The following is a 9132-nucleotide window of genomic DNA, read 5'->3' as shown; positions in this document are numbered from 1 at the left end:
ATTGACTGGCTGGAATATATGTGAACAGAGCAATGCAGAGCCTCTTATCTAAGATCAGTGCCGAGTCATATGCTCATTTGTTGATGTGGAACATGAACACTGATTAGAATGAGGTCACTAGAGGCAAAGTCTGTTTTTGGTTCATTGGGCTGTTTAACACACTACTTAGCGAAGAAACCGAAAATGAACAAAAGCGTAATAGGCAATTTACAGAGTGAACAATAATACAAAAATAGATCAACAAGAGTTGGGTCTAGCAGAAGGAGCTAGTCCTTCACAACATGACGAACCAAGGTTCGAATCCCTGCTGGTAAAGGTGTCCACATTTAGTGCCCAACAGTATCTCGAATAGGATTGCCTCTAATAGGAGGATACCTATGCTTTAGCAAAAAAAAAAAAACAAAAATAGGTTTTAGAAAATTGCCAAAGAAGCATAAAAACAAGATTATAGTTCTAATTTAGTAATTAGCAATTTCAACTATTGGCAAAGGAAAAATTTAGTAATTTCAACTCACAATATTTCTCCAAAGTTCATTCGATGCAAATGTGAATTCAAAACTGAAGAGAAGGAAGTCTCAGAAACAACTCTGCATTTTCCATCAATCAACAATTTCAGACGGCACTTGCAACATATAAGTGCAATCATCATCGACTTCACTATCTCAAAACCCTAAAATTAGTTAAATAATAAATGAATTACCCACAATTTTGTGAATATAATCGCATAAATCGGCTCCGAAGGATCAGGAGATGAGAGATCCACGGATTCCTATCAAAATGCGAAACAGATAACTCCCTCTCAGTCCTATCATAGCATCGCTGGTCACAGCTCTTCGTAGCTACCGGCAACATGGCATCGGACATTTGGGAAGAAGAATAACAAGGTAGAGGAGAGAAAATCAAAACACAGATGGATCGTTTTTCAATGGTTTTCCCTCTTTTTGTTGTATTCGGCAACGAATAAGGTCTAGATCCCCATTGAAAATGAAGAAGCCTTGCCAAAGTGTTCTAAATCACACGAAAAATAAAGAAAACCATAGAGGAGGCGATAGCCGAAGATGACATGAAGAAATTAAAATAGATTCTGTTCATATAGGAGCGACGGCCCTAACTCCTCTGTAATTTGCTATTTTATCCCTTTGTCCGGTTGTGCCCGAAGAAATTAATTTTTTTTTGGGGGGCCAACCGAAGAAATGAACCGCATTGTCCTCCCTCTGTCCTTTTTTTTTGTTTTTTTTTTTAAATATGTAACAACGGCAAAATTGCTAATAAAAACCCTCTAATATGTGAAATTATGATTTGAGACTCTCCATTTGAAAAATAGCAAATAAAGACATGATTTCACATTTCAAATATAAAATTTTGGTAAAATGTCAAAAATGCCCCTCAGCTAAATGACAAATTGACTATGGGAAATGACAAGTTCACTTTAGCGAATGACAATTTTAGTAGATCAAATTACAACTTGACTGAGAGTATGCCAAATGATAAGTTGACTATGCAAAAATGACAAGTTCACTTTAGCGAATGATAATTTCAGTAGACCAAATCATAATTTGGTTGAGGGGCATTTCAAACATTTTACCAAAATTTTGTATTTGTAATAATGGACCTGGTCTTTATTTATTATTTTTTAAATTGAATGTCCCAAATCACAATTTTACATATTGGGGTCTTTATTTGTAATTTTTTCTATAACAACTGTCATTTTGGTTTTATCCCTAAATATAAACAATATTTATAAGTTGTCTTAAATTTTTGTAACAAATTTCTTATTTTATCGCCATTAATTACTTATTACAATACTGAATATATTTATTATGTCGTTTCCCAAGCTATCATTTCTATCCATCACGCATTCTCTCTTTTTTATAATTTTCTTTATTATACTAATTTTCTTATTCTCTTTCTTATATTCTTTTTCCCAAAAATAATGATATTTTGGAGAAAAAAGTTTTAATTTCTACCCATTTATTATTTTTAACCATTTTTTTTCTATGTAATGAAGTCCAAAGTTGTTTATAAAAAAGAAGATGGATGGAGTAGTTGGCCAAAAAAAAAGAAGAAGAAGACCCTGTAAAAAAAGGAGACAATTGTAATCAAGTCTCAAGAAAGAAATATAATTACTAAAAAATCTAACAACAACCTAATCGACTTGTAATGATAAGTTCTAGAGTAGGAAATAACAACTTCTAACTTGTTATTGAGACTTATTGGTAGTTTTTTTTTTTCCTGAGACTTTATTGTAATTCTTCTTAAAAAACTATAAAACTTGGAGAAAATGATAGAAAAGTGATTGTTGGAAATGATCAACTAAACAAGAGAAATTCTCCTTTAGTCACATATGACCAAATGAGAATTTTGTAATTTGATAGAATGACTATATTGTCCTTATGAATTAAAGAAGAGATATATTTACAACTTTAATAATACAGTTAACAAGTCACGTAATGATATTAAAAATTCTTATAACGGTATTATTACATGATCTTAGAGTCTTTTACACTTTGAGAGGTTAGTTAGTGCGTAGTAAATGAAATTTTTTTCAATTCTTGTAGCGCAGTTAACCGTTATTTAATGTTATTAATGAGTTGGTATTGCCATTTACAATAGGTTTTTCAAAAAATTAAATAAGTGTCATTTTTACACTAGGTTTTCTAATTCATAAGGACAGTATTGCCATTCTATCAAATTACAAAATTCCTGTTTAGTCATGTTTGACTGAAAGAGAATTTTCCTTACTAAGTTTTAAAGGAAAAAATTCAGAAAAAATTAATTTCTAAATCATTACAATTTCAGCTGATTTTTAATTAAATTTTTTTTATTAATTGGGTTGTTGCCGTTGATTTTCAAAAATAAAAAATAATGGGATGTTTTGAAAATAAAATTATGACATAAAATTTTTTTATTACCAAAATAAAAAAAATTATTATGCTAACATTCACTTTATTAGAAAAAGAGATTTTAGTAGAATGTACCGAGTAACGTTTGTTTAAGAATACTATAACTCCTCATTACTGTATCTTTTTCAAAAAAATAATTTAAAAAGAAGTTATAGACTACATTTTAATTTATTATTTTCTTTCTAAATTTGAGAGAGTTAAGCGCTTGGTGTCGTGATGATCAAACAATGGCCACAAGCCCACTTGCAGCGCTTGCTTGGCCTAGCATATGGTTAGGGGTTGTTTGAATTTTAATTTATATTACTTCTCATCTTTAATACTCCTCCGATCCTTATTATAAGACCCCATTTGACTTTTTATTTGGTCCTAATTATAAGACCCCAATCTATTTTGTCTCTTATATTTATGCATTTTTTCCAAGATAATCCTTCTAATAATGATAGTTTTAGCCAATATACTTAATTAGCAAGGATATTTTAGGAATGACAACACTTATTTATTATAAATAACCAACTTAACTTACTTCCTTAATCTCCTCAAATAAGTCAATTGGGTCTTATAATTAGGACCGGAGGAGTATAAGAGTTTATTTAATTTTTATTTTAATCCTTGATATAAGAATTCAATTCACTTTATCTTTTATATTTATCTTTTTTTAAAAAAAATAGTTCAAGTAATAATAGTAGTTTTAGCCAATATATTTGACTAGAAATGATATTTTAGAAAAGACAACACCTATTTATTACAAATAACTAAACTAACTAGTTTTCTTAATCTACTCAAATTAGTCAAATAGTTCTTATATTAAGGATCGGATGTAGTATTTCTTAAATTCGTACTACCTATAGCCTTTGGCCAAATAAGCACTACAGATTATCTCCAAAAATAAAAAATAAAAAAGGCACTACAGGTCTATATATTAGAAATGAATTATAAATATAGGGACTAATATTTATAATTGAGAGGATAATAAGGGCTTAAAAGGAAATAACTGGAAAGACTTAATTAACAAATTAGAGAACTTATAAAACTTGCTTTTACATATCAAATTTTTCTAAAATGAAAAATGTAATACCTATCCCTTATATACTAGTAGAATTATTCTATTTAATCATGATCCATTAAAAGCCAGGTTTCATCCTGGGAATTATATATATTTTTTATTTCCATCTGGCCCTTCGAATCCTGAATTAAGTCAACTATAACCAATAGGGTTTAACATTTGACACCTTGGCCATTGGCTCACACGACGAGATACGTAATTAGATACACATAATTTTAGGCCAAATAATAATTATATCAAAAAATTTGACCATTTCCTTCAATAGCAGTCATTATGATCTATCTGCCCTTAGTCATCTCCTTATGGAGGAATATTTACATACCAAAATAGATATACAATATATATCTTTACTCCAAAATAAGATGCATTTTAAACAAAATATATATGTACAAATGATCGCCGGCTTCCTGCACCTTTAAACTCCACCGATCACTACTCCCTTGCCCTTAGGAGTACTTGCTCTTGCTGTATTACATGGAAGAAGGGGTGAGATTCTAAAGAATCCCAGTAGTAACAAATTTCCCTCACGTAATCATACAAGATCACAAACAACATGCTACGCAGGCCAAAGAGAACAACACCTTGCATCCACGTATAATCAATGATGCATATACACCATACACCCATATAGCTAATCGCTATCTATCGCGCCCACATTCCAAAATAAATGGAAACCAGCGCATATTGTCATGACAAATATTATTATGCAAAGGCAACTTACATGTTCTCATGCACAATCAGCATAAAGGCACATCCAAGCATGTGGCAATCAATGCACAATCACATTAAAGGAAAAGAGTTACTACCTTTTGCTTTTTCTTCTGTACTAACTTCCCCTTGCTTCTTCCTTGGCTCCCTTCTTAATGGACTTGAACAAATATCAAATCCTATAAATTATATAGGGAGTGGTAGATTAATATATATATATATACATATATAAGTATATGTAAAGTAGATTATTTATTCCAATTCTTTCAAAAATGAATATGTACCCTGGAATATTTTCAGGATCCTACTTAATATTTATAACAGTAACAACACTTCACCCATACTTTCTTGAAATTCCAGCTTCATAAACATCACTCTATCCACTACTTTAATGTCCCAAATCTGAATTTTGCCTTCCCAAATCATTATTCAACATTAAAATGTATTAAAGAATGAGTACTCAATTAATTTCAACAACTCTTCCTAATCTGTAGAATTTTCCAGAATTATAAATATTTAAAGCATTAACTCAATGCTAACCTTTCCAAGCGTATCCACAAAATTTTCATCAATTTCTAGCTTCAAAAATGTCAGATTCTCACACGCATAACCAACCACACATATATATAAATCTATCCATAAACTTTTTGACCATCTCCCTTTCCACTAAATCCAACGGGCCCACCTCTCTTACACGACAATTTCACTTTCAACCACAACATATTCATACAGATACACACTTCCAAAATATTCCTTATGTCTTCACTTTGGGCTTTAATCGTCTCTCTTCCTCTCCTACATATCACGCTACATTGAACAGCAAATCTGAAAATTTTTCCAGATACCAAGTGTACTCCCAAACCAGTCACCGAAATCTCAGAAAAAGAAAGAGTAAACATCATGCCATCGCGCATATATATATATACACACACACACATCACAACCTCATCTTCTCTTTCATAAAACCTAACGCTCACACCAGAAAAGCAGAACAGGGGCTCGGTTCAAACATTCCAAAAGCAAATCAACAACATATACAACCCCATAACTTACTTGATCAAGCCTCTATCTACACTTTACTACTTTTGTTACATTTAGATACTGATTTTTCCTCCATAACCGAGAGTTTTAAATTGTCATTTCCTCTTCTAAAGTTGCAACGGTTGAGAGAAAGAAGAGTAGGAGAATGTTCACAAGGCTTACCTTGCTTGATTTCCTCCTTTGAACGAACCGATCTTCTCCTTCAATCACCTCCTCTTCTTCCTCGTTCTTCCCCTAATCCACCGACTCTCTCTTGCTCTGTTTCAGTCGTGCAGCAGGGGAAAATAAGAAGGGAGAAGATATTAAGGTATAATAAGTCGGTAAGGGCATGTGAAATAACTATTATACCCTTTGGTCTTCATTTTCCCTTCAATTTGATCCTTCTCTATTTTTCCAGGATAATCAGATAATTCCAGAAATCAAACCTGGATATCTTATATGAATTTTCTTCTTCCATTAGCTTCTTTAGTCCATAAAATAATTTTCCTAAAAATCTCAGCTCAAAAATTAGCCTCTAACTATTTTTCTTGAATATTCCAAGAAAATAAGTCCTAAATTCTTGAAATTAACTTTATAATTATTCAGACCATATTTTAAGGGTCTTAATCTCAACAATTTCTCTAAAAATTTCTCTTTCATCATGCTTTACTCAAATCCATAAAATTTGGGATATTACAAAAAAGGGTGCTCCACATGGGATTGGGATGCCTCATCTAGGAATGCCAGCTAGACCGGACATGGCTATCCTAACTATCAGATGTAGCAAAAACGGCAATCAACTAACTTCTAATCCTTTAATATATCTTTAGAGGACAAATAAGTTTCTAAAATCCTATTCAGATTTCAGTACAATCATGTATTGACATTTGTAAGAAAGAAAAGTGCTACCTTTGGTCATCTGGTTGACTAAATTTGAGAGATTAAAAAAGTATTAATTACTTAATTTTAAGATATGTTACATAATTTTCTTAAAATATTTATGAGCATCATCAGATTATATGTCAATTTATAAGTGAGAAAAATTAGTTTGAAAAAAAATAAATAATACAAATATTTAAAATAATATAATAACTTTCTTAATTTTCTCAAATTAGTTAATCAGGTTTTATATTAAAAACTGGAGATAGTATATTATTATTCATGGTTTATAAATAATGAGTCTCTAAGTGAAGAGAAATGCTACTTAGCTTAAGTGTTAAATTTAAGGTTATAATTATATTGATAATTTTGGTGGGAAGGTATTATATTAAAAATGGAAGCAGAAGTAGGTTTCTCCATTCTTGTAAATTCCAAATGAGATGTTCATTTTTACCAATCATTTGGATTAAAGCCACATCTAGATGTGTTCACATGTCCCATTAAAAAATGGATGTCCGCCTCTCTCTACATCTCTCTCATGCAATATTATACTCCTCCAGTCTTTAATATAATATCTATTTAACTATTTTAATTAAGTTAAGAAAGTTAGTTAAATTAGGTAATAATCATAAATATGACATATGTTTCCCAAATACCCTCAATTAAGAGTTTTTTTTTTTGTTACTTCAAGTCCGCTGCACACTCATACTTCACACGCATGCACCCATGCTAATCATCATCAATATCATCATCAATGTATATACTAAGGGTCAGTTTGAATCAGCGATTGCAAAAACATTGCAAAAATTATTATTTTTTAAGTTGTTGAAGATTATTGTTTTAATTATTTCATATCCTTATAAGTTTTTCTTCAAAAAAAAATCTTAGCACAATCATTTATTATTCCCTATAATCTTATGAAATTTTTATAATTAACTTTTCAGAATATATATAATTAACTTTTCAGAATATTGTTAATATAAATTATAAAATTCGAGTGTAATAAATTTTTTAAAAAAATACAAAACACCCAAAATGAGAGAAGAGATTGTACGAGTAAAAACATAAATAAAAAAGGTTCGCTTACACTAAAGCGCTTTTCGAGTGTGTTCAGCGGGAAGCCAAGCAGATGGGAGATGAGAAGGAGACAAGAGAGTGAAGCAGCATTCAGAGTCGCAGTGATGCAGAACTGTAGAAGGCTGAATCGCAGTTGCAGAGACATACAAATGGAGAAGAGGCCAACAACTCTAGAGGCAAGAGAGAATCTATTTCCGTTTTGGGTCGGTCCCTAGAGAGACCGTTCCATTCAAATTCAAAATTCAAAATCATTTGACTGAGCAAATGTCTTCTCTCCTTCAAGCATCAAACCCGAAAGAAAGATTCCAGAAGGTTGTGATCAAACTTCTCTCCCCTACATTCTCATCTCTCTAATCCAAGGGTTTTCAAATTTTGAATACCCTCTGGGGCGTTCCATCTCAGGTTTTTGAACACTTTAACCCCATCCTCTGCCATCGAATCTCATCCAGACAAGTGGGAAAAGTTATGTTCTTCATTTTTGTCTTTGATTCAGATTTCCTTTTTATTGCTTTGTGAACCGTATCTTTCATCTGGGCTGAAGGTGAATGATTTTGGTCTTATTGTTTTTTTAGATGATTCTAGTCTTGGTTTTAACGGTTAAGTGAGGACCCGAGTGGGGAGCTGGCTTTATCAGTTTTAGAAATGAACCGGCAAATAGTTATCATGCGAGGAGACGAGGGTGGGGAGGAACCGACAAGGCAGAGAAAGAAGGCACCTTTAAAGCTAAACAAGTCCTTGTATCAAGCTTTCTTTGACTAACTTTCTCCCTCATTACAATCAATCTTCCATCCTGAATGCTAATAAAATGGATCTTTTGAGTTTAACCAAGAATGCACGCTCCAGAGCATGTTTCCTTCTTAGTTCTTCAAAATTTTGGTTCTTCAGTTTTGGATTCTATTCTGGGCAGCTTTTCTTATGGGAGTAATTCATTGGTGGTGAGTCTGGATAATTGTGTTTCCAATTTGAGTTATATGCTTCTCCCTCCTCTACTTTGTGAAAAAGCAAATCATTAATAATATATACAGTATTAGTATTTTGGCGATATGGATTTTGTTTCTGTCGGAGATGATATCGATGGTTCAACTTTTATTTAAAATCTCTTCGTCCCATTCATCATCAATGATCATTCCCGCAATTTATTCACTTTTAAAAGACATCATTTTTTTTAAAAATTATAATCATAAGTTTGAGTCATTTGACTCATTTCTTCATATTGTAAAATCAATTCTATATACTAAACAATTGCTGGAAATTTTCTTGCGTGAAATATACTTTGTTTCAGACTAATGCTTATGCAAATATGGAGGCAGCAATTGCATGAAATTTTCCAACACAGGCAAATGAAGGTAGCAATGTCATGTTTCTCAACCAAATCTTGCTTTAGTTTGGTGGCAATATGTTTGGAATCTGCTTAACTCTTCAATCTGTGGTAAAATGCTACTTCTTTACCAACCTTTTTATTTCATTACATTCTGAATTTTT

The 9132-nt window shown here is 31.7% G+C and overlaps 1 long non-coding RNA gene and 1 other non-coding gene across 2 annotated transcripts; both read right to left on the bottom strand.

Moving 5' to 3' along the window:
* Positions 1 to 712: 712 nt before the first annotated feature.
* LOC114727625 (small nucleolar RNA snoR2/U65) lies at positions 713 to 863 on the bottom strand. Its single transcript, XR_003738597.1, has one exon. It is a non-coding gene; the product is annotated as a small nucleolar RNA snoR2/U65 (small nucleolar RNA).
* Positions 864 to 4179: 3316 nt separating this feature from the next.
* Positions 4180 to 5948, bottom strand: LOC114727608 (uncharacterized). The gene is made up of 3 exons (XR_003738595.1): positions 5878 to 5948; positions 4773 to 4853; positions 4180 to 4431 (listed from the first exon to the last, which is right to left on the bottom strand). It is a non-coding gene; the product is annotated as an uncharacterized LOC114727608 (long non-coding RNA).
* Between the last annotated feature and the right edge of the window lie 3184 nt (positions 5949 to 9132).

The sequence above is a fragment of the Neltuma alba genome, unplaced genomic scaffold (assembly GCF_004799145.2).
Source record: "Neltuma alba isolate B1F8T4 unplaced genomic scaffold, ASM479914v2 tig00012499_pilon, whole genome shotgun sequence".
NCBI lineage: Eukaryota > Viridiplantae > Streptophyta > Magnoliopsida > Fabales > Fabaceae > Neltuma > Neltuma alba.
This window is presented reverse-complemented; position numbering and strand designations above follow the sequence as displayed.